This window comes from Tenrec ecaudatus, chromosome 7 (genome assembly GCF_050624435.1).
Source record: "Tenrec ecaudatus isolate mTenEca1 chromosome 7, mTenEca1.hap1, whole genome shotgun sequence".
In the NCBI taxonomy this organism is placed as follows: domain Eukaryota; kingdom Metazoa; phylum Chordata; class Mammalia; order Afrosoricida; family Tenrecidae; genus Tenrec; species Tenrec ecaudatus.
In genome coordinates this window covers 124,238,081-124,264,006 of record NC_134536.1, presented here as the reverse complement: position 1 = coordinate 124,264,006, position 25,926 = coordinate 124,238,081, and the positions used below count along the sequence as shown (strand labels likewise).

Genomic DNA, 25,926 nt, shown 5'->3' with positions numbered 1-25,926 from the left:
GGTAATCTTCCCTACTGGCACTATTTTTAGAGAGGAAAAAAAGTAAAGTTCGTTTAAAAGCAAAGCCAGATCTCTGGCATTTAATGATGAATGACATCTTGCCTAACGCGTCCTTTCATTACGCTGGCCTTTCAATTACATTGGTTATTTTTGCTAAATCGGTCTCTTATCTTTTTTTCAAAAGAAACCCAACAAACTTTATTAAACCTAGTGGGGGGAAATAAATAATAGAAACTATATACAATAACTGTGTCTACAAGCAGAACCCCTGATACAAACGTCTGGCTGTAAACACAGCCCTGAGCTTTACACCGAACTGAAAATCCAACCCAGACCCCCATCAGACAGATCCCAATTCAGTGACCCTATAAAGCAGAGCACCAATGAACGCCCACCCGGTTTCAGACGTTGTGTTTTCCAGAAGCAAGGCTGCCACATCGTTCTCCAAACTGCTGGTGGATCTGAATCACTGACCTGTTGGACAGCAGTCAGTGGTAACCGCTGTGCCCATGGGTCCCAAGCCTGCCACATTTGTGCTGGGACAGTCCGCCTTGGAATCCTGATCAATAGCTGGTCAATGGCCCAGCTTGGCTTGGTCCCAGGCAAAAAATACAAAATGATCCTCCTCCATCTATGAAGGGGTTTTGTGTTTAACTACTGAAGAAGTTTCCTTTGTACTCCTGACTGTGACTTATCCCCAAGGCATTCTGGGTTCTGTAATTTGTAAATTCTTCTGGCTGCTAGCTAAAGTCAGACTGTGGTACCAGCGCGACAGGTCCTCCTGGTCTGTGGACACAAGCAGTAGCTTCTCGTGGGGGAAGGACAGACTACGCAGTCCACCACAAGCGCCTCCTGAGTGACCAAAGACCCTGTGGGGTTGACACTGGGCCATGGGGTAGGGGGCCTGGCAGGCAAAGGTGCCACTCTGCAGCAGGTGCAAGGGGGTGGGGGCCGAGGCTTGGCCTTCAGGAGCAGGTCGGTGAAGAGGAAGAACATAAGGGACTGTGGCCCCACCTGGGGAGGCAGCAGCCAGCCCTGATGCAGGAGCCAGCACCCTAGGGTGCGAGGAACGTTTGTACTGCAAAAGTAGTCGAGGAAAATAGGAGGTAGGTGCTAGCCCTTTTGCCTGGCGGCCACTGAGCAGAACCTGGACACACTGGAGGTGCTGTTCATTCTTCAGCCTCTGACCGGTCGCATCGACACACTGGGCGGTCTCACTGATCGGCCGTACAGCCCGTGGGAGCTGCTGGTGGTCAGGGCTGTTCGCACCTGTGCTTTTAGCCAGTGCAACAACGAGATTTTCATGCTGCTGGAGCCGCTGCAGGGGCAGAGGGAGCAGGTCCTGGAGTTGAAGGCCTGAGAATTGTGGGCGCCCTTCCTGAACTTGCACACGCCTTCGGACAGGTTAGTGTTCCTTTAGGTGCTGCAAGGTGATCCGGGACTTTTCTGCCTTGGCAGCAAACTGGGTGTAGAGCTCCAAGGGGCAGCAGAAGCTGTCCAAGCCTTGTCCCCAGGGTCCTCCTTCGAGGTAGCGAGGCAGGGCTGGCTGGTGCCATACATGAGCTCCCAGGGCCTGGTGCTCTGGGAGTCGCAGGGTCCCCATGGCTCGCAGGATCCCCAAGAAGTACGTGGCCACCAGCCTCAGTTGCTCCTGGTAACGTTGCTCGGTCTCCAGTAGATCCCGGCCAGTGCAGGCTTGTTTCCGCTCCCAACAGGCACGGTGCTCCTACAGTGGGCACCTCGCGCCGGGGTAAGGGCTCCCATGGACAGCCGGAGGGGTCAGCCCTCGGTCTCTTATCTTAGGTTACTCCCTGGACTGCAAAGTTACATTTATACAATGTACTTTTGACTGTTCTTCATGAGGGGTGAGTTGATATCAGTCTTATAGGTTTGACATGTAACATGAATAGCCCACATGCATAGGAAACAAACGGGGGAGGAGACTGCAGGTTTACAGGAGAAAATACATTATTTGTGTAAAATTATGATAGATCTAAGAAGTTATGGTGGTGTGGCGCATTCCACATTGAACTGACAACCACAAGGTCAATGGTTCAAAATCCCTGAGCTACTCCGTGGGAGGATGATGAGGCTGTCTACTCCCATAAAGATTTAACTACCAAAGAGTTATACTCTAAATGGATTGAAGAGAGCATGAAACAGTCATGAGCATTGAGCAGCAAGAGGGGACAGTGGAAATGAGCCTTTCTAGAAATTATAGGCACTAAAGAAATACATAGCCTATAGAGAATTCAATATTAATCAATTAAGAGTCTGACTAATTTTCATTATCACAATAAATGAGAAATGCTGAACAATTTTGATGACAAAATACTTGTGGTAGACAGAATAATTTACAACACTCCCCCAAAGATAACCACAACCTGATCTCCAGAACCTATCAATAGGTTATCTTATGTGGCCAAAGGAACTCTATATATTCATCATTAAGTTAAGGGTATTGAGATGGGGAGATTATCCTGAATTAATTGGGTGGTCCAATCTAATCACAAAATTCTATGTAAATGAAAGTTAATGGAATTTTTCCCACAATCTTTTTGAAGCCTGCTCCAATAAAGGAAGAAAGAAAACTGGAAAGTCATAGAAGAGGTGGCGATAGAAGCAGAAGCCAAGTCATTGCTAGAAGGGGGCCCTGAGCAAAGCACGTGGGCAGACTCTGGTCAAGACAACAAGCCTCCAACACAGGTCGACCGGCACCTTGTTTTTGGCCCAGTAAGTCTGGGCTTTTTGTGTTTGTTTGTTTTTAACTTCTAACCTCCAGAACTCAAAGATAATCAATGTGTGTTGTTTTAAATAAATTTTTAAAAGAGTTAAACTCCCAGAAACCCAAAAGGGGCCATTCTACTCTGTCCTATAGGGTTGCTATGAATTAGAATCCACTCAATAGTAGTGAGTATGGTCTTGGTATATCTATGAACCGTAGTCATTACATAAACTGGCATAGTTGAGGTTTTTTGGTTTTTTTTTAAAGAAGCCAAAAACCTCACCAAATAGCTTGCCACTGAGTTCATTCCAACTCAGAGCGACCCTAGAGGACAAAGTAGAACTGCCCCTATAAGGTTTTCAAGACTGTAAATCTTTAAGGAAGCCATATGCCACACTCTAGTCACACAGACTGGCTGGTGCATTTGAACTCCTGGCCCTTCACTTAGGAGATAAGCCCTTTCTTTAACCATTGCATCACCAGGACTCTCACAAGTGTGTTCAAGGATGTTCAGAAACAAACTCTCAATGAACGCGCATCAGTTCTGAGCCCTCTGCCCTGGTTATTGGGATCTCTATGCTAATGATCAGGGTCATCTATTCTCACCACAGTCCAACTTCTATCCGTGTCTACCCAATACTCCTGGTAAGTGTTCCAGTCTCTTATTCTCTTTTCAAATCCTAGCCAATGTATTTCCCCAAGAGAGGAGCTATTCCTACATGTCAGAACTATGCTCAAGCATAAAGTAAGGTCACTAAGGACAATCATCAAGTTTGGGGCCACCCAGCATGTTTAAACAGTTTTTCTGTGTTTCGGGAATTTCCCATCTTATGAGTCTTGGCTAAAGACTGTCTTAGGCTCAGCTCAGTTAGGGTTGAAGGAACTAGCTAGAGGCAATCTTGGAATTGTGAAGCTTCGGGTTTATACAAATATGGGCCAGGGTAATGGTTTCTTTAAGAGAGCAACTGCAAAATTTATTAATTTAAAATTAGGCTTAAAGAATACATAATTTACCAGTTGAGGGATAGGCACACAGATAGGGGATAGACCAAGCCCAATGATGCATCTGGCATCACACATAAATAACAGGAAAAGGAAAGGGGGGTCGATGAAGGAATAGACAATGGCATTGGGGGGAACAGGACACTACTCCACCCTCGGGGAAGGTATTGTTTATGTCTCCACAGGAAAAGGAGTGAGATTTCAGACAGCATCGCAGCGTGCAATGTAACAGCATGGAGCAACCCATTAATAGAGAAGGTTACCGTCCTGCCCACATGAGAGCAAACTCAGAAAGAAAGAGAGAGAATGAGGGATTAGACCCCATTCTGACACACCAAGTCCCGAGGACGACATCCCTGCTTGGAGAACCTAAGGCACAGAGAGGACTGTAGAGCCGACAACAGTTCAGGAGACATGATGTCCCTACATTGGAGCATAGCGCTACAGAGGACAATATTGGGGAGTGAGTCTGGTCTGACCCCCCTACAGTGGGGCAGACCAAGAAGGAACATAACAACACCCATGGGGACAAAGTCACGAAGCCCCTGAAGAATCCCGAAAATGGACAACAGACTCGAAGGGGCAGTGCCTGGAGCCCCGCTGGACCAGTGTGAAGATAGTCATGAAGGTCAGCAGACAGACCTGGAATTATGTATAGGGTTTTGTCGGTGGTGGTAGTAGTGGTTGGTTGTCTGTTGGTTGGTTGGTGTTTTGTCTTCATCGTATCTGTTTTGTGTATCTATATAAGATAGGAATGAGGAACAAGCCCAAGGAGAAAGCAATGGGACTGATGACTCTGGGGTGATCTTGGGGAAGGAGGAGGGGTGGGGTGGGGGAGGGAAGCAAACAAGGTCATGGAAAGAGGAACAACTAGGGATCTAAAATCGATAGCAAGGAGGGCAGAGATCTCCTGGTAGTGGTGGATCAGCCATAATCTAGCTGTGAGGAACTGCGGAGAGGCAAATGAGGGGTGAACATGATAGTGGGACAGGAGGAAGGTGAAAAGAGGAAATAGAGGAAAGAACTAGAAGCAAAACTATTTATAGAGGCATAAACATAGAGGTGTACATATATTTACATATGTAAACATATTAACACATAAAAATAGGGGTGTTGGCCTATGTACATATATTTATATGGCAGTAAATTGAGGCAGTGGATGGACTCTGGCCTCTACTTAAGTATTCCCTCAACATAAGAATACTTCGTTCTAATAATGTGGCACTGGGCGCTGCCCACCACCCAGACACGATTGCTGAAGACAAACTGGGTATATAAACAAATATGAAGAAAGCAGATGGTGCCCAGCTATTAAAAGAAATAGTGTCGGGGTGTTAAAAACTTGAAGCCAAACAAGCGGTCATCTAGCAGGGAAGCAACAAAGTTCACATAGCAGAAGCACAGCAGCCTGTGTGATCGTGATGTGTGTCCATGTGAATAGGCGCCAGAAGTTCACAAATAAACAGCCTCACCAAGGTGATGGCGAGGGGTCAAGGTGCAGACCCAGAGCCCATCCAAGCATAATTGGATATTCTGCACAGAGAAGAAAACACATCCCGGGTCAGTTTAGCGCTGTCAAGACACACAACACTCCTCTAGTTCTTTCATCCTCCCTCCCTCCACTATTATGATGTCAGTCCTACCTTGTAAATCCTGCTAGACCAGTGTGCAATCAGGAGCACAGACCAGAGCTTTCAGTACATGGAATTCAGGAAAGAAAAACACCCTCAAAATCAGTAATGGGAGTAATGACTCCAGGGGGGTAGAGGAAGGGAAGGGGGAAGAAAGGAGGGAAGGGGTCAATGAGGGCAGAATAACCCTCTTGGAGGGGGTGAATACTTGGATAGTAGGTAAAGGGATTAAAAAGGGTGGTGTAACATATATATAAATAATAACAATATATAATATATTAAGGGTGCAAGGGGTGGCAGGTTAGGGGAGGGAGAAAAAAGAGGAGCTGATATCAAAGGGCTCAAGAAGAAAGATAATGTTTACACATTGTTGATGTCAATAATTGTACATGTCTTCTTGATATAATGGATGTATGGATTGTTATATGTCACAGCCTCCAATAAATTTATTATTTTAAAAATTAAATAAAATCAGACTTAAATGTGTATTTATTTAGAATGAGGAAAATATCAACGCATATTACAAAATTGAATAAGTTAACCAACATCACACACACAAAAGTATGCATATTATATGCATATTTAAGAATAATTATGGCACCTCTTTTTTAAAAAAAATAACATTTGGTTGTGTTTGGGGTTTTTAAAAAATCATTTTATTGGGGGTTTGTACAACTCTTATCACAATCCATGCATACATCCATTGTGTCAAGCACATTTGTATATTTGTATATTTGTTGCCATTATCATTGTCAAAACATTTGCTTTCTACTTGAGCTCTTGTTATCAGCTCCTCATATTTCTCCCTCTCTCCCCACCCCTCCCTCATGAACCCTTGATAATTTATAAATTATTATTATTATGTCATATCTTACACTGTCTGACATCTCCCTTCACCCACTTTTCTGTTGTCTGTTCCCCAAGGAGGAGGTTTTATGTAGCAGATCCTTGTAATTGGTTCCCCCTTTCTACTCCACCTTACCTCCAACCTCCTGGTATCATATATAAATATATTTACATGTGTATATGCCCATATTTAGACCTCTATAAATGCCCTTTGCCTCCTAGTTCTTTCTCTATTTCCTTTTACTTTCCTCCTGTCCCACTATCATGCTCAGCCTTCATTTGGGTTTCAGTAAGTTCTCTCAGTTGCACTCCCCTTGATCAAGCTCTACCAGGCCTCCCACACCCTCCTCATCATTGATTTTGGATTACTTGTTGTTCCCTTGTCCCTGGGTTTGTTAACACCCACTTCTTTTCCCCTGCCTCCCCTTGTCCCATGTCCCCGGAACTATCAATTCTGTTGTTGTCTCCTCCAGATTGTTTATCCTGCCTATCTTATCTAGATAGACAAGCAGAGATAATAATAAGCACAAAAACAAGACAGTAAAGCAAAGCAACAAAAGAAAACAAAACAATGATAAAAAAAGAAAAGCTTACAAATAATTCAAGGTCTGTTTGCTGACCTTTAGGAGCATTTTCCTGTCAAGTCTGATGGGGTGGCACGCCCTAGTCCCACAGTCTATTTTGGTATTCCCCGGGGACTTCGTTGCTCTGCTCCCCCTTGCTGTTTTGTTGCATGCCTTTAGTGTTTGGCCTTGGTGTGGTAGGGTCAGATTGGGAGCAATTCTCACACTGTGTCTCCAGTGTTATCTCCCATAGTGCTGTGAATCAGTGAGGGATGTCTCGTAGTGGGGGCAGCCCTATGGTCTTCTCTGTGTATTGGCTGCTCTGAGCAGGAATATCGTCCTCAGGGTTTGGTGGTCCAGGATGTGTTCCACTCTCTCTCCCTCCCCTTTCGTTTGCTCCTGTGTGCTCTGATCAGATATGTCTTTCTCCCTGAGCTGTAGCTTCAGAGCTGTCCTCTGAAGTGAATTGTTTATTCTTTTGATTCACATAGGTGTCTTATTTTTAGTAGGTTCCAGTCATCTATTTTGTTTTTTGTTATGTGCTGCTCCCTTTTTTACATTGAATAGTATGTCTATGGTCTGTAATAAGGCCCTAAAGTGGTCTTTTTGAATATGGAACTTACATTTAGGTTTTTCATCCATCTTGAGTTTGTTTTTGTGCATGAATCCTGTTTCATTCTTCTGGAAACTGTCAGCACTATGTGTTGAAGAAACTATCTCTTTCCCATTGAATGCTTTTTGGATCTTTGTTGAAAATCACTGGCCTGTAGGTGGATTAATTTATTTCTGGGTTTTCTATTCTGTTCCATTGGTCTATATACCTTTTCTTGTATGAGTATTAAATGGTTTTAAGTACTGTGGCCGTGTAATAAATTTGAGGTCAGGCAGTTGAGGCTTCCTACTTTGTTCTTCTGCTTAAGGAGTTCTTTATTGCATATCTCATATCATTTTCATTAGCTACCCACTCTTTGATTGCCTTTTCATGTGGCAATGATTTCATAACACCTAAAAACAATCTAAAGAAAATTTAACTTTAGCATGATTTATCAAAAAAAAATTTTTGACTGATAGTTTAGACAAGTTTCTTTAAGTTTCCCAATGAATTGTTGGCAAGATGGACATTTAGTAACAGTGGCAGGTCCTCTTCCTGTGGCAAGTATATCCCTAGCTCATGCCCATCTTGTCACGTGTATGCCTACTGTACAACACTTTCTGGTTACGCATGTGGTTACCTGTAATTAGGGGGATTTACAGGCCCGCTGAGTGTATATAAGCCTTGGTTGGAAATATATTTGCTCTCTATGCATAGATATGGCTGTTGAAATCATGTCCACCTGGGATATATAAGAAGAAAATTATCATCATCAATAATTTGACAGAATTGAGTCATACACTCATCCAGCAGAAGATATCAGCAAGAAAAACGAAACCAACAGATTCTACCCCTTATTAAAGTCACTGCTTATATTTCTTAATAAATCATGGAGATTGGATTACATCCAAAAGAGACATTTTAAAGGAATACTCAAAAAAGAAAGCGGCAGGTGAAGTCAGAGTTACGGTTACCATATCCATACCTTTGAAAAATTAACACCGACATCTGACTATGTATATATATTTCTAGGACTCTCGGTCTGTACTAAGGAATCCAGAATTTTAAGTGTCCTTGGCTTCTTGGTAAACCCATGTTTACATGGAGCTTGGGATTTACCAATGAGATGTACTTACAAAGGTTTCAGTTCAGAAGTAAGCATGCCTAGGAAGCAGGAGGCCCTGGAATCTATCATTTCCAAAGATTAGGAACAGAGGCAGCAGCTCCTCTAGGAGTCCTTAATGGAAGTTCTGGTGGGAAACCCCAGGGTCTTGCCTGTATGTAGGTTGTGGGGTCTGTGTCAAGCTGCTGCCGTACTGTCCTCTCCTCTGCAGCAAACTTACAGTCTGTCATGGGCATTGCTCCCAACTGTAGAGACCTCTGACTTGCTTAGAGCTTCTATGAGGTAACAAGCATCCTTTATTCTATTTGTATCTAAAGATCCTAACGGATAACCTTTGATAGTAGACCCTGGACTAAGCACTGCGTAGAGGCAGCATGAGCCTGCATGAGCCAATGGAATACTCCCCAAATGTAAAAACAAGTTGAAGCCGCCTTTATAGTAGAAAACCATTGTCCAAATAGCAAAAACAATAACAACAACAACAAGGATTTAGGTAAAATAAATTGGGCCTAGAGCCCTAGTGGCACTGTGGGTTAAGTGCTGAGCTGCTAATTGAAAGATGGGCCATTGAAACACACCAGCCACTCCGATGGAAAGATGAAGCTATATGGTCCCATAAAGATGTCCAGCCTCAGAGACCCTAAGTAGGACAATGATTTCAAATCGATGTAATAGCAGGGGGTTTGGTAGATATCAGAAAGCCAGGAATATTGATAAGTGAAAAGAAATGAATGCAAAAGAGGTTAAGAAATGCAAAGAAGGGTAAGTCAATGTGTTATTTGATAAAGGAGAAGCTGAGTGCAGTTAGGGGTATGATGTGCAGTACCCTTACCAAAGCAATAGAAGACACAACAATGCTATGATTCAGGCTCTCACTGGCTCTTACCTGGATATACAAAAGCTTCCTAACCTCCTTTACTATCTTTCTTACAGAATATTCCTCCCAAGAAAAATAATTGAGGTCATTGTCATTGCCCGGCTTAAGAAAATCAATTGTGGCTCCCCACTTCTTTTTTTAAATCATTTTATTAGGGGGTCATACAACTCTTTTTATAATCCATACATACATCATTTGTGTCCAGCACATTGTGTCCAGCACAACATATATTGACATCATCATTATCAAAACCCCTGCTTTCTACTTGAGCCCTTGGTATCAGCTCCTCATTTTTCCTCTCCCTCCCACTCCCTCTGAACTCTTGATAATTTATAAATAATTATTATTTTATCATATCTTACACCATCCGATGTCTTCCTCACCCAGTTCTCTGCTGTCCGTCCTCCAGGCAAGAGGTTACATATAGACCTTGTCATCTGTTTCCCCTTTCTCCCTCACCCTCTCTCCACCTTCCCGATATCACCACTCTCACTACTGTTCCTGAGGGGCTCATCTGTCCTGGATTCCCCATATTTCCAGTTCCTATCATGCCAGTGTACATCTTCTTGTCCAGCAAATTATGTAAGGTAGAATTGGGATTATGATTGTTGGGGGAAGAAGCATTCAAGTAGAGGAAAATTGTATATTTAATCGTTGCTACACTGCACTCTGACTGGTTTGTCACCTCCTCACAGCCCTTCTACAAGGGGATGTCCAATTTCCCCTAGATGGGCCCTGGGTCTCCACTCTGCACTCCCCTCATTCACAATGCTATGATTTTTTTTTTTTTTTTTGGTCTTTGATACCTGATCCCTTCGATGCCTTGTCATCTCACAGGCTGGTGTGCATTTTCCATGTGGGCTTTGTTGTTCTTCAGTTAGATGGCCCCTTGTTTATCTTCCAGCCTATGGGACCCCAGAATCTATATATTTTGACAACTTGGCACCATCAGCTTTCTTCACCTCACTTGCCCATGCACCCACTTTGTCTTCAGCATTCGCGTAGGGGTAGGCTGGTGTGCTTCTTCTTTGTGGGCTTTGCTGTTTCTTAGCTAGATGGCTGCCTGGTTGTCTTCAAGCCTTAAAACCCCTGATGCTATATCATTTGATAGCCAGGCACCATCAGCTTTGTTTGCAACTTTTGCTTATGCACCCACTTTGTCCTCAGCGATCTAGTCAGGACAGGCCGGTGTGCTTCTTCCATGTGGGTTTTGTTGTCTCTCAGTTAGATGGCTGCTTGTTTATCTTCAGGTCATTAAGACTTCAGGTGCTATATCTTTTGGTAGCTGGGCACCATCAGCTTTCTTCACCACATTTGCCTGTGCATCCATTGTCATCAACGATCGTGCCAGGCAGGTGTGGCTCCCCACTTCTGATAATTAAATTAAACCAAATTCCCTGCTGTTGAGTCTATTCCAACTAAGAGTGATCTTACATAGAGTTTCTGAGACTAGAAATCCTTATGGGAACACATAGTTGTTTCTTCTTCTAAGGAGTTTGAATCACTGGAATGGCTGGTGGGTTTGAACAATTGACTTTGCAGTTTTCAGTCCAATACTAACTGGACAGGGCCACTACGGATTTTTCCATTGCTGCTAGAATAAAATAATATGAATTATATTGTCATCCTCTCTCATCTAGGTCTATCTTTCCAATTACTCCTCATTAATCTTCTCTATGCTAGATTTTGTTTACAAAACACGCCTTTCATCTTCCCTAATGCTTATTGTTCTTCTGCTCGGGACACCTTCCTCGCTGTATCTCAGCACATCCAAATTCCCGGTTCAAATGCTCCACACTTAGTCGTCAGCAGCATTTGATGACTCACTGCCTTTCTCTTCCCAGTTTGCATTGTGGTTTAAGCACAAAGTTGCATTCCCTCTAAGAAACCATAAGCTCACTGTGGGCAGAATTCTTGGCAAGTGACTCATATACAGGGCGGATTGACTAATATGCAATGTAAGCAAAGGCTTACCAGGACTGAGTCACTAACTTACAGTGGTGAAACCCATGTGGAATTGTTCGCTACAGATCAGCAGGTAAGCACAAGAAAGGCCATGTTTACTTTGCACTCTGTTTGCCTAAACTACCTAGGCACTCTCCCTGTCAGGGATTGTGCATTTAAAAAGAGGCTTTGATTCTGTAGGCAGGTGCTTATGCTGTGGGGTTGGGATATAGACAGATGCCAGCCATATCTAAAAGCAAAATCTTTGATGTGGTGAAAAATTGCCCATAACGGATTAATAATACAAGTACTAGTAAGTCCATGCTTATCTTGCTAGTTGGAGGATCTGACATTGGTGCTAATAATCCCTTCTATGTAAGATTTAGAATCCCTGGTGGCATACTGGTTATGCTTTGGACTGGGATCTACAAGGTCAGCAGTTCAAAAGCGCCCACCACACAGAGGGAGAAAGATGAGGGCCTCTACTCCTGAAAGAGTTACGCTCCACAGGGGCAGTTCTACCCAATCCTATAGGGTTGCCGTGAGTTGGCACTGACTCAAGGATGGTGGGTTTGCTTGGTTTGGGGGGGGGGGGGTTGAGTATATATGATTGATATGAATACAAGTACTCTTCCTGCAAGTCCTGGCATAAACGAAATGCTAGGGGGTTTCTCTCCCTTACTCTTTCCTTCAGCCTGATCTCTTAATCAGTAGCCACTGAGTGGACTGGGACCCATGGCAGTTTCATGTGTACCAGAGTGAAAATGTGCCCAGGAGGGCTCCTCTCTCCCCACAGCTTCTCCAGCATTTGTTATTTTGTGGCTTCGGTGTACTTGGCTGTCACTGTCAGTGTAAGTGCTACCTCGTCATTGGTTAGATTTTCCTCCCCCACAGGCTGCTGATCATGATCTTCATATGTTTGTTGGCCATTTGAGAGTCATCTTTGTTGAACTGTCTGTCCATGTCCTCAGTCACTTTTTAATTGGATTTCTTGTCTTTTTCTTATTGAGGTCTTGCCATTTTCTATAGATTTTAGATTAGTCCCTTTGTGTCACTATCAATTCCACCCCCCCCCCCTTTACTCTTTTGAGGCACATAAGTGTCTAGTTTTTAATAGGTTCAGTGATCTACTATTGTGTGTATTCCCTTTATTATATTTGATAGTGTGTCTTTGCCCTGTAATATGGCCCAAAAATGTGTCTGTATTTTCTCATTAATTATCTTTTAGACTTCTGGGATTTACATTTAGGTCTTCGATCCATCTGTAGTTGGTTTTTGTTTTTTACATGAGTTAAGGTATGGGAGTCATGGTATTTGAAATGGCTTCATATGCATGTGAAATTCACTTGGATGATTAATAAAGAGGATTGGATAACAGTTAATGTATTAGAATTATGGTGTTGGAAAAGAATATTGAATGTATCATGGACTTCAAAAACAAATAAATCTATCTTGGAAGAAGTACAGCCAGAAGTGAAGATAGCAAGACTTTATCTCAGGTACTTGGAATATGGGCCAGGGGATCCCTGGAAAAGGACATCATGCGTGGTAAAGGATAAAGTCAACAAAAAAGAGGACGACCTTCAACGGTGTGGATTGACACAGTGGCCGCGACAGTGAGCTCAAACACAACGATTGGAGGATGGCACCAGGACCAGGCGGTGTTTCACCACGTCGGACATAAATTTTGCTACGGAAGGAACCGACTCTGTGGCACCTCACCACAACAGTAAGATTGTGTGTACGTTTCATAACTGCAGGCCTATGAACACACTTAGTCTTACCTATACTAAGTATCAACTGATTTATTTAAGTCAGTTGAAATTTTAGGTCAGTTTAAAATTTTATATTGCTAAAATGGCATTGATCCTAGATTTTTGCTAATTTTTCAAAAGTATTTGGGCATGTTAGTGGGAAGGACAAAAGGACATGTCTTTAGAGCATTATCTTACTCTCATTTAATTGCACAAGAAAACCTCCCCTAGTGATCTGATAAATGTTTAATTTTTAATTGGTTTGGTGATCTGTAATGTGGGACATTGCCCTTTGCCTCTGCCAATCACAGCCACAACGTGTAATTCATCTTCAACAAGCTTAAACTCAAAAACCAAACTCACTGACATCCAGTAAAGTAGCACTCATTGCAGCCCTATCGGACAGAGTAGAACTGCCCCCTCGTGCTTCGGAGGCTTTACATTTATAAGGAAACAGGTAGTTCCATCCTCCTCCTGTGGAGCAGCTAATGGTTTTGAACTGTTGACTTTGTGATTAGCAGCCCAACATGTCACCAGGGCCCCCTTTCAACAAACTTAGCAATCATAAAATATAAAGGTAGATTATATATAGAAATAGAAATGTGTATGTATGTATATATATATATACACATTTTAAAGATCACCATAGGAAAATAAATGTAAAGAATGACATTCCTTTGATTTTTCTAACAGAAAGATTCTGTTTTAATTATTGTTTGTTCTGTCCAAAATTTTCTAACACTCTTGCCCTATTGCAAAGATATAACAAACTGCAAATGTATAAATGAGATTATAGTTTTCCTTGAGAACATGAAAAATAAAGCAATCTAAATGGAAAACATCTTGCTGAGGCTCTTTGCTCTTTTTCTTCTTCCCCCCTGAGTCTTTCACTAAGTAATTACCCCATATAAAAGCCATCAGTGGTATTTTTCTTCTTAGAAAATAATAGGAACTGGTTGGGGACCTTCCCTATTTCCACGCACCGATCAAACACAGTTTTGAAGGGAAGTGTATAAAGCAGAACTCCTTGCACAAGAAATTTCTCTAAGAGTGAAATCATTCTAGTAATTGAAGAAGTGAGAAAAATTCTGATAAAAACATTCTTTTCATCTCAGCCCCCACTTAGGTGAGAAACAGATGGAGATAAGGTGAAACCGAAAACAATAGTCTTAGAAGTGTGTGGCTCCATCTAGTCTGGGGCCCCCATGTCTTCCCCATGAACCCCGACTTGGATCACTTAGAATGTGCTGACCTGACGCGCAGAATCAGGCCCTGTTCGGTGGTGACTCGGGTAGCTGAGCTGGAACCAACTCGACAGCACTTAACAACATTAGAAAATAGAGGGGGTAGGGGCAAGACTGGGGAAGAATGTTTTTTTCTGTGATGTCCTTGAGACGGCAACCATTTTTCTGCCCATAGTTCAGGATAAAGAGCTAACCTTAAACATAAATTTAATGTGAATTTATGCTCTGAGATGTGCTTTTGTTCATAATTCCTTTCCTTGGCTCTTTTGCTGTAGACACCTATCTTCCAGGCTGCTATTTGATCGTACTGGCCTGGAAAACTTCCATTCCCCCTGCTCTGGATTTTTCCTCGCCCAGTTGTTTTTGTGCTCACTTTGCCTCCGTGCCACCCTCTGGGCTGCACAGGAGAACCGGGGTCCGCACCGTGTCAAGGTGGTCACCTTTCAGAATCAGATCGCCAGCCCTGCCCCCCAGCCACTAAGGGTGGTTCAAGCCTCTGGCCTTTGGGTTCCTTATCAAGGGCTTGATCTCTGGAGGCAGCCAGGGGCCTCTTCCCTGGTTCAGGTAACACAAATAAAGACCAAGTCAAAAGCTAAAGAACTTTTTCTGCCAATTGTCTCCACCCTTCGACGTTTACTGATCTACATTTATTGCATGAAACCGCTCTCCACATGCGTCAAATGATTTCTCCTCTCTCCCCCCTTCAGTTGGCTGGAGCTCATAGGCATTTTTCCCCTTGCCACTCAAAGACAGAACCGAGCTATGACCCTGGGTCGCTGTCATCTGCCATGCTGGCTTCTTTGACAACATGACTTTTTAAAAAAATTTATTTTATTGAGGTCTTTCCCAGCTCTTATCACAATCCACATATATGTGCATTTTGTCAAACATATCTGTACATATATTGTCATCATCTTTTTCAAAACATTCTCTTTCTACTTGAACCCCTGGCATCAGCTCATCTCCCCCACACCCACCCTCCCTCCCCCATGCCCCCTTGATAACTTATAATTTTTTTTCATGTTTTACACTGACTGCTGTCTCATTTCACCCACTTTTCTGTTGTCCATCCCCCTGAGAGGGTGCCATACGTTGATCATTGTGATTAGTTCCCCCTTCCTCCACCCTCACCCCCTACCCTTACCCTCCTAGTATCAGTGCTCCCCTTATTAGTCCTGAAGGGTTTATCTGTTCTGGATTCCCTGTGTTTTGAGCTCTTATATCTACCACTATGCATGTGCGCGTCTAGCCAGATTTGAAAGAAAGAACTGGAGTCATGGTAGTGCGTGTGGGTGGGGTGAAGGGGGTGGTGGGGGTGGAGAGAAGGTTGTGTGTTTCACTGGTGTTATGCTGCACCCTGACTGGCTCTTCTCTTCCTTGGGACCATTCTGACAGGTTGTGTCCAAATGACTACTGATGGACTTTGGGTGGCAACATAACTTTGCAATCATCCTCTATCCCCTGCTATGAGTGGGAACAGACTCATTGGCATCTAATTACAACAACCTTCCCAGTCAAGTGCATTACAGCGCTAGCTGTTGCTTTATAGTCAGTGACGTCTTCTTACTTCATAGAGAAAAATACATAGGATTTAGTACCATCAGATTGTAGCGCTAGGAGAGATCTTAGCACTCAATTGAGAACAGCCCTCCTCTAGTGGACGCTGCTGATTACTGACTCTATCAGCCCAATCAATGATCACCTGTCCGTCCCACCCTCCCCAAGGTCACCTCTGCGCTCTGGGGTATGGCCTGACTTAGCAGAGTGATGGTCTCAGTGGTGCAGGAATCCAGGTCTAGGTCCATCAGCACAACTACGCTCTCACGGGAATGGGAGTCAATGCCCACTCATAGCGATCTCACTCCCCACCCCATGTGGGTTTCCAAGATTGTAACCCTTTAGGGGAGTAGAAAGCCCAGTCTCTCTCTTTAGGTGTTGCTGATGGTTTCGAACTGCTGACCATTCGGATCACAGCCCTCCTCATAACCACTACACCACCAGGGCTACTTCAGACCAATAAAGTCACTGCCATTCGGATGGGACCGGGCACTAGAAGTGACCCAATTTGAATCCATAAGGAGGGATTCTTTCTGGAAACCTGTATGAGCAATTATTCCTTGTGGTTAAAACAAACAAACAAAGCTCCAAAGAGATATTCTTTTTTCTCAGTATAGTGTGGTGAGGACACAAAACTTGCTAAACTTCCAGTCAGTTTGCCATCAAGAGGGAAGCCCCTAGCAGACAGAACTAATACTCAGAAAAAGAGAGACAGGAGAATTGTGAAGAAAAGGAGCAAGAAGCCAACCTCAAAGCCTGCTCAAAGGCATGCCTAAACTTAAAGTTGTATGAGCCAATAAGTCTCCTCAACTCTTGAAGCCAGGGTGAGTACGCAAACAGTTGAATCCTTGACTACTAGCTGAAACGTTAGCTATTTTAATCCGTCTAAAGAAGTAACTCCTGACAACTGGCTTTAAGATTTTAAAACCCTTATGGAAAACAGCCCAGCTCTACAACACCCCGGGCTGCCAAGAGTGGGAATGGACTTCTGGCAAGGAGGACTGGTGGGATGGCCAAGTTGTCTATTACAGATAGTCTCTGATGTATTTCATACATTATCCAACCCATTCATTCTACAGAGAGGGGCTGAGACCTCTTAAAATTGAAGTGGCTTGTCTGACATACCGAACCTAGATTATATAACTGGAAACCATCCTCCTTCCTCAGAACAGTACGGCCACAGGTTGTTACTTCACGTATACCTGTTAGGAACATTCAGGAAAGCAAAACTTTCACTGACAAATGAAGAAATTATCCACTCCTCCTTGATCAATAGAGAAAGGCTAATGTTTAGGGAACTGACTAGAAAACAAATAATCCAATTAAAAGGTGGGCAAAAACAGGAACCGAGAATGCACCAAAGAAGACACTCCAATGGCTAATAACAGGATGGCATGCTGGTGACCACCAGCTATCTGTATCATGCAAAGGCAAACAATGGCTCACCTTACACCCATAGTGATAACCCAGTATAAACAAACAGAGAACAGCAAATGCTGGGGAGGGTGTGGAGAGATTGGAACTCTCCTGCACTGCTGCGGGGACTGTAAACATGTAAACCATCCTGAAAAATGATATGGTGCTTCCGGCAACAACTGGGACAAGAAATACCATACGATCCAGCAATAACTGCGCAGGGCATATGGCCCAAAGAAGTAAGAGAAAGAGCATGAACAGACCTAAGCTGCCCCATATTCACTGCAGCACAGTGCACAATAGCAAGAAGCTGGAGACAGCGCACATGTCGTCCGCTGAAGAATGGAAAGACACTCTGGTACCTACACATAATGTAATACTATGGAATGATAGAATCTATGCATCCCTAAAAAGCAGGCATGAAGCCACATAACACCTCAAGACATGGAGGGAGCTGGAAACCACCATGCTGATCAAAATCCGTCAACCACAAAGGGACAAGTATTGCGTGAGTGCACTGTCGGGATAAAAACACGACAAAGACAGGCTCTGGTTTCCAGGCCAGGTGGTCTCAGGCTGATCCCCCAAGCAACCAAGCAGCGGACCTAGGTAGCGCCCGTACTCTTGTATAGCAGCCCCGTGTTAGAATACCATTGAAACCCACTCCAGAGAGGTGGCCTCACTATCGAAAGGTTCAGTTTCTCATGTTGAGAGGAAAAGATCAGTGAATTCCTACCATGTAGCAGTGTTCTAAGGTCACTCCAAAAGAACGGATAATCTACCAGAGTAACCAGTGAACTTCACTGGGAGATTGGATCCAGGGGCAGAAGGGGTTCATTTCTGTTTTAGAGAGGGAAATGCACATTTGATGGTGGGGCGGGGGCAGAGTGGGGCACCCAGTCGTTGAGAAAAGCATTTAACCTGGCTTATAGAGCCTCCAGGAGGAAAATGTGCCAGTATTATGTTCCTAACTGGGTACTTTTGACCTACTCCCTAACCGACCCCTGGTGACCCCGGCAATGTGCTATAGACAACCCGTACATTAGAATCTGTCCTTCTGAGGTACACAACACCCTTGCTCAGAACACACCAGAAGGAACAGGGATTGGAACCCCAACTAAGTGAACTAGACTTTGCCTTAGACTCTCTTAAAACAAAACCAAGGAAGGGAAATATTCCCTTGAATTATAAGCTGAAATTCCAAGTGGAAGAAGCAGAAGGCAATTGCTATCCCCGGATGCATGGAATTTTAGCCATTGGACTTTGGGTGGGTTTAAACCTATTGCTCTCACGGTGTCCAGTGAATGGCAACCTGGGACCGACATATGTTTGCTGCTTTCACGGTTTCTCTGTCTTTATGCGGTATGTGTTAGTCTCCCAGACACGGTTCCATACTCCTGAAGAGGTGAAAGAATGGCCCTGTTTCCATTTGTTACAGCACATGTGGCTACTGTCCAGTCACCCACATTTTGGAAATATACAAGTTAACATTTTACACATTAGAGTCTGATAAGAAGACCTACACATGTCAAAAATCCTCTGCTCACCCGTGCTTTACCAGTGACTAAACCATGTTGCTGTCAATCTAGTTGCCTTCAGCCCCAGGAGGAAGGTCTATGATGTACTACAATAAAATGTGGAGTCTCCCAAAGGGAATGAGGCACTTATAGAACCAAGTTATATGAATGGATTTTGAGTTCTCACTTGATCGTAGCCCTAATATAAGAACAATTCGCGGCCCTGCCTGCTACTCAGCCTCATGAGGAGACCGCGGAAGACATAGTGCCATAGCAAAGTGTGGTGGGGAAATCAGATGGTGCCTGATTATCATGAAAAATAGGCTTTTCTCAAAACAAACAGCCATCTAAGTGAGGTGTCAGTTAAGTTCACACCGGAAAAGTACACTCGCCTGTGTGATCCAAGGATTGCAAATAATAAGATCCAAGTGTTCCTGGACAACGGAATGGGACCTGGCATGTGGAAAGCTATGGATGATAGGGATAGCCCCCAATCAATTTGAAGAGTGCCAAAGTGGACTGAGTCTCCAGTGAATCCCCAAGGCACACGGGCTCCGGACATTGAACAACCCTAACACCAGACAAAAGCATTGCAAAGTGGATTTTAGCAATTGCACTTAGACTGGCAGGTAGCACCCTTTCATTTGCTCTCCCTCTGCATCCAATGTGAACATAGTCTATATTTCTAACATTCTCTGCTCTCTCTCTCTCAGCTTAGAGTCTTTACCTGCTCTGTATGATCATGGTGGTGGGGTCCTTGGTTATTGTTTGTCCTTGTTTTGGATGTTTGTTTGTGTAGGGAAGGTGGGATGGAGGAAATTAGGAATGATCATTGTGTGGGGGGGTCGCTTCATGGGAGGGTTGGGGAAGTGGGGAGTCAACCTCAGTGGAAACAAGAAGGAAGAAAATGTTCCAAAGTTGATTGTGACAAGGACTGCACCCCCCTTCTTGATATGACTGCACTGTTCTGTTTTGAAAAAATAAGGAGAATTAGAAAAAATTTTTAAAACCTGAACATTTTTTACTTATTTACTTTATCTCCCCTTGGACTTAAAACCATACCTAATCTATAGTAGAGGATAAATGAATATTTTCTGAATGAATTCTTTCTGGCACAACTTTGAAATATATGAAGGGACTTCAAAAAGAAAATTCTATTCTCTTCTTCATTAATTTCTTGAAACCTCTCATACTTGTACACCAATATATATCACAAGACATAATACTGCCAAGTTTGCTTGTTATTGTAAAACCAGCACAGGGTAATATCTGAGTTCCCCTGGCTTCACACACACAAAGAGAGAATCAAACAATATTCCTAGGTTTAGCTCCAATCCCTTCTACCCTCTAATCTCCTTTCCCAATTCTGACACTAACTGTCCCTCCCAAGGAACTCTCTGCTTCTCTAAGTTCATTGCAAAGGCCACACAGAACGCATAAGCCATCCTCAGGATTATGGAGTTTATTCGGGAAGGCAGCAGGCTATCACCAGGAATAGGAATGCACAGAATACAGTTCTTCCTTGCAGGGTCACCTCTTCTCAGTCATGTGTGCAGGCACTCCTTTTCGGGGTGCATGGTCCCTCAGCCACATAGCCCCTTGGTCTCTGTCCAGTTTAGCAATCTTACAAAGTTTTGTTCGCTCTGCCAATAAATGCTCAAAGGGCACTCCACTCTGCCATCAGCTTCAGCCTGAAGGTGTTCATTTCTCACTGTGTTGTCAGCAAACCCAGCACCCCAGATTAAGTGTCTGTATAACAGCAAAAACGTAATTTGGGAATGAACAGGTTGGACTCTTCAAGAATGTGAAAGAGGGAAAATTTATTAGCCGAGGAGAACTAGAGCTCTGGAAGGTCAGGGCCCTGAGTGTTGGTGGGTGTAGATTTTGCAGTGTATCTGCGTGAGCAAGGACACAGAGGGGAGAGGCAGGGATTTCTAGTGCAGACAAGGTTGGTAGCAAAGGAGGAAGGGGTCCTGGGATGGTTCATCCATTCTGGGAATGAGAAAGTATATGGACCATTGTATTTCTTTTCTAAAGGTTAAAATTCCCTAGTTAGAATTTCCTTACACCTGGAGGTCCCCTAATCCACACATGGGGCCCCTGCCTGAGGCACTCAGTCTTATTCACGCTATGGTCTAGGAAGCCCACTGCTCTGCCTCACACTCTTGGTTCTGCTGCCTCTGTTGTCGCTGCTTCTCTGCTGCTTCTCAGTACCACTCTTCTCTGTCTCCTATCTCCAGCAAGTTCAGCACACAGGGATCTTGGGGTCCAAAAGAGGCTCCACTCTTGTTTCTTGACAGTAGTGAAATCAGCCCTCTGGTTCTGAGATGGCTCATTCTATTTATTTTTAATTTCTTTTTTTAAAAATCAATTATATGAGCGTATAATTCACATGCCTTACAAGCAATGGTTTAAATATGTTGAAAGCATGCAATCATTTACCACAATTTCTGAACATTGTCTTCGATCTTACATCCATTATCATTAGCTGCCTATTCCCTTCAACCTCCAATGAAATAACCCCAATGAAGCTATTAATCTAGTTACTGTCTCTATAATTTTATTAGGTTTCTGGGGCGGTATACTTTGGTTCTTGCTTTGCAATGCTGAAAGAATGTACACATGAGTAGCACTTTTGTAAATCCAAGTACCTTTGTGAGGGAAAGGTAAGTTTCAGGGATTACAGTCTCGAAAAGTACACACTACTTCTGTTGAGCATACAAGGCTTGCGGGAGCCTCACAGTGGAATTGAGCAGAACAGGAGCATGCATAAAGTTTCTCTTTGTACAGAACCAAGAGCAGGGAATCCCCAGATACCGAGAGGACCAGCGGGTGCTTACATGCCATGCACACAGAAGAGATTCTCACCCTCTGCCTGCCTGTCCACACACCTGAAAGAGAAGAGAGACGGGAGACAGAGGGGCTCAGCTGTGAGCCTCTATCCCCACTGGCTGGGAGGCATGGTTGGGGGTATTGGCTGACCTTACTGGCTGAGTTTAGGCACACCTGTCTGATGTCATATTGCTGGGGTCTAGCATTGTGTGTGGGTCCAGATGTTTGCCCACAGGTATCTGATTAGTGTGTCTGGTGTCTTTCCAATCCCTTTATGGTGGCACAGACAGCTAATTTTTGTTTGGTATTGGCATTTGGGAAGACAACGCCCTTTATTCCTAATTTAGCGACCTGTCAGTTTTACCTATTCTGGATCTCATATTAAAAAAAATCTCAAAAAACAAGAACAACAACAAAGCAAAACACAGAAAACCCTTAATCCAAAAGAAAGCAGGACCTCATAAAAACTAGAACAAAGTAAAAACTGGGTCAAAAGGGAAAACGGTTAGTAAAGAGTTAAGTTTTAATGGGACCATATCTGCAGTAATCTACTTTCCAGTGCCCTCTATCTGGAGACAAGGCTATTCAAATACCTGGTCAATGGACCAAGGGAAATCAATGTAGGCTTACTCCCTGTGGGGGCTCTGTAAATGGATTTCGGCCTTTTACTGACTAATCCCTATGTGAGAGTTCCACGCACCCTCTTTGCATCATTTTGCCCCACAAAGTTGCCATCTACCTTATTTATCTCACTAGCATGCATTCTAATCTTGTTGGGCCACAAATACCTCACATTTCCATAGCCCTACCCAGTTATATTGTAGGAATTACAGAGATGACCTAGAAGAGCCCTAGTAAGCAATTCCTTGCACCACAGAAGACATAGGATTATCATTGAGCTCTGCCAGGTAGTGACAGTGTTGGACAGATATCGTTTGTGCCTTATTATTCGATATGGTGCCCAGAGCCTTGACTTTCTGATATACTATTGTGCAAGAAGCCCACGGCTGTAGGGCGCAGAGGGAACTGTGGGTCCGATGTTTCTTTTTTTTTTTTTTAAACAATTTATTAGGGACTCATACAACTCTTAACACAATCCATACATATACATACATCAATTGTATAAAGCACATCCATACATTCCCTGCCCCAATCATTCTCAAAGCATTTGCTCTCCACTTAAGCCCTTTGCATCAGGTCCTCCTTTTTTTCCCCTTCCCTCCCTCCCCGCTCCCCCCTCCCTCATGTGCCCTTGGTAATTTATACATCGTTATTTTGTCATATCTTGCCCTATCCGGAGTCTCCCTTCCCCGCCCCCCTTCTCTGCCGTCCCTCTCCCAGGGTCACATGTGGATCCTTGTAATCAGTTCCCCCTTTCCAACCCACTCACCCTCCACTCTCCCAGCATCGCCCCTCACACCCTTGGTCCTGAAGGTATCATCCACCCTGGATTCCCTGTGCCTCCAGCCCTTGATATCACAGTTCCTGGTTTCCGACTTCAAGGAAGTTCAGCACACCAGCATCTTGGGGCCAAAAGGATGTTCACTTCTTATTTCTTGGTGGTAGTGACCTCAACCTTCCTGTTTCCGAGATGGCTCCATTTATTTATTTATTTTTCTTTTCAGTTTTTAAAAGCAGACTTCTTACAACTTTTACTGACACAGAATCCACATCACTTTCAATCAAGGGTTTATCCGGACTTAAAAGAGTGCTGTCATCACCACAATTAATTTTGGAACACTTTCTAAAATTGGGAACATTGTCTTGTTTGTCCTCATGCATTGGTGGGGGTGGGGGTAGGGGTACCATTGAGTTGCCTCTGACACACATAGCCACACGATGTCCTGCACCATCTCCCATCTGCTGTTGGGTTGGAGCTCATTGCTGCAGCCACTGTGACCATCCATTTCCAGGGCTATGATTTTTTCTCTTCACGCTCAGTGTTCACATAACAAGGTGAATGTGATCACAGCGCTGGCTACTACTGTCCTAGGGGCAAAAAACCTGTTTTGATCTTCGCTGGCCTAAGAACAATCATTAAGCCACTTCCATTTCAAATTAGATGGTAAGCAAGGTAGCTTCTGGTTTGGGCCGTTAAAGAGACACTGACAATCACTCTGTATTTTTTTTAACTGGGTTCTTTTTTTTTTTAAAAACATTTTATTAGGGACTCATACAACTCATCACAATCTATACTTACATCAGTTGTATAGAGCACATCTGTACATGCTTTGCCCTAATCATTTTCAAAGCGTTTGCTCTCCACTTAAGCCCTTTGCATCAAGTCCTCTTTTTTCCCCTTCCTCCCCGCTTCCCCCTCCCTCATTAACTGGGTTCTTTAGGCCAGTCGTGCACCGATGAAGTGAAAGTGGGACTAGAACAGGGTAGTGTTTGTTTGTTTGTTTGTTTTGACCATCCAACAAGAAGTCATGAGGCACTCCTGAAATTGCTTATAAGCTGCAGACATTGTTGGAAAGCGCACTTCAAATGGAAATTTCATCCAGGATTAAAAGACAAAAAGAGGTAGCAGGTTTGGGATTGTGTTAACATGGCAGAAGCAGCCTGCCAAGTCTTGTGACTCAGGGACACATGATGCCTCTGTTGGGGGCAGGGACAGGTGAACACAGACTTTCTGTTTGCTAACTCGGTTTACAAAATCTGTCCCGTGATGCCAGGGAGGGTTTGCAGCTGGGAGAACTGGGTTTTCCTTCCTGTTCTGACACCTACACGGGAAACGTGGGCCAGTGTCTCAAACCTCCCGGGTCTCTGCTTTCTCAGAGCACATGTAAAACCACACCAGAAGCTTCCACTCCACAGCGCATTGGTGCGCGCGCAGTGAGACCCTGCAGGGCAAGGGGAGGCACCGAGAAGGCGTCAGGAGAAACGTGATGGGGCGAAGCAGACGAAACCAAATGCCCAGGGGAGTGATCTCACCTGGCAGCCTTACGTGGCCTGAGTTTAAGAACCGTGTCAGAGCCTTGGAGGCAGGGCTGGGAGCCTGTAGGAGGGCAAGCACCCCCTGAGGATCACACCAGGAAGTGAGTGTGGGGGTCTTCCGCCCAAATGGGACGTTGGTGGACAAAACCAACTTATTCCTTGCTCTTCTGCCATTTCAGGGGGCTATAACTGTTGATTTACCGCCAGCCAGAGCCAGAAACCCGACATGGAGCTAGTGAAACAACCGGGAAACAGAAGAAGGTAAGGTGTCAGGAGGTGAGCGTATTCCAGAGTCGCGTGGGGACAATCACAAAAGGGACAAGCCAGCACCGACTGACACCTTCCCTGAGGCCCAGCAACCCCCTCATATATGGATCTCACTGAATCACCTCTAAATCCCTGAGAGGCTGGGTGTGATGATCTTTACTTAGCAAGGGAGGAAACTGAGGCTCAGAGAAGCTAAATGGCCTCCCCGAGGTGCCACAGCAGGGAGCAGGGGGTTCCAGCTCAAACTCCAGTGGGTCTCCTGGTACAGCGCAATTTCTTTTTCACCGTGACAAAGTCCGTGTGTGTGTGTGTGTGTGTGTGTGTACTTGTGCTCTGTGTGCACCTGTGTATGTGTGAGCTGGAAAAGAGGTGTCAGTGGCAAGTGAGAGAGGTCACTTGGACAAAAGGGGGCGTGTAGCCCAGGTCGACACGCTCCAAGAGGGGAGGCTACTGCTAGGCCAGACCAACGACATGTGAAAGTTGCTTCATCTCACTGTTCAGCTCTGACCTCACCCCAAAACAAAAACAAAAAAACCTACTGCCATGGTTGATTCTGACCCAAAGCAGCCCCAGAGTACAGTGAGTTTTGTTTTGTTTATTCGGAGCACCCCATTATCACTACCATCAAGGACATCCCACCCCTCAGTGTGCCCCCTCTCTCTCTCCCTTGTCTTTGCGTTCAGTTGGTAATTTACTGAAACATCTCACTGAACTCAAACCCTCAGAAATTCAAATTCACTGCCTCTGAGTGGATGCTGACTGAGAGGGACTTTGTCCCCTACAGGACAGAGTAGAACAGTCCCTGTGGGTTTCCAAGACTGTACCTCTTTATGGGAGTAGAAAGTACCGCCTGACTCCCGAGGAGAGGCTGGTGGTTCCGAACTGCTGACCTTGCAGTTAGCAGCCCACTTTATAACCACTACACTACCAGTGTTCCTCCAGAGCCCTACTTACAGGTAAGTGGTTTACTAGGAGAGAAATGGGGTACAACTGGGAGCAGGATTAACTGAGGGATTATCAGGACAGTTTAGGGTGCAGTTCTTCGGTCAGATCAGCTTCTTCTTACCTGCTCTCTACAGCTGGGCTCGGCTAGATGCTG

At 44.3% G+C, this 25,926-nt stretch overlaps 1 pseudogene; it reads right to left on the bottom strand.

Moving 5' to 3' along the window:
• Positions 1–691: 691 nt before the first annotated feature.
• On the bottom strand, positions 692–17,315 carry LOC142452495 (rho guanine nucleotide exchange factor 39 pseudogene; annotated as a pseudogene).
• Positions 17,316–25,926: the final 8,611 nt, after the last annotated feature.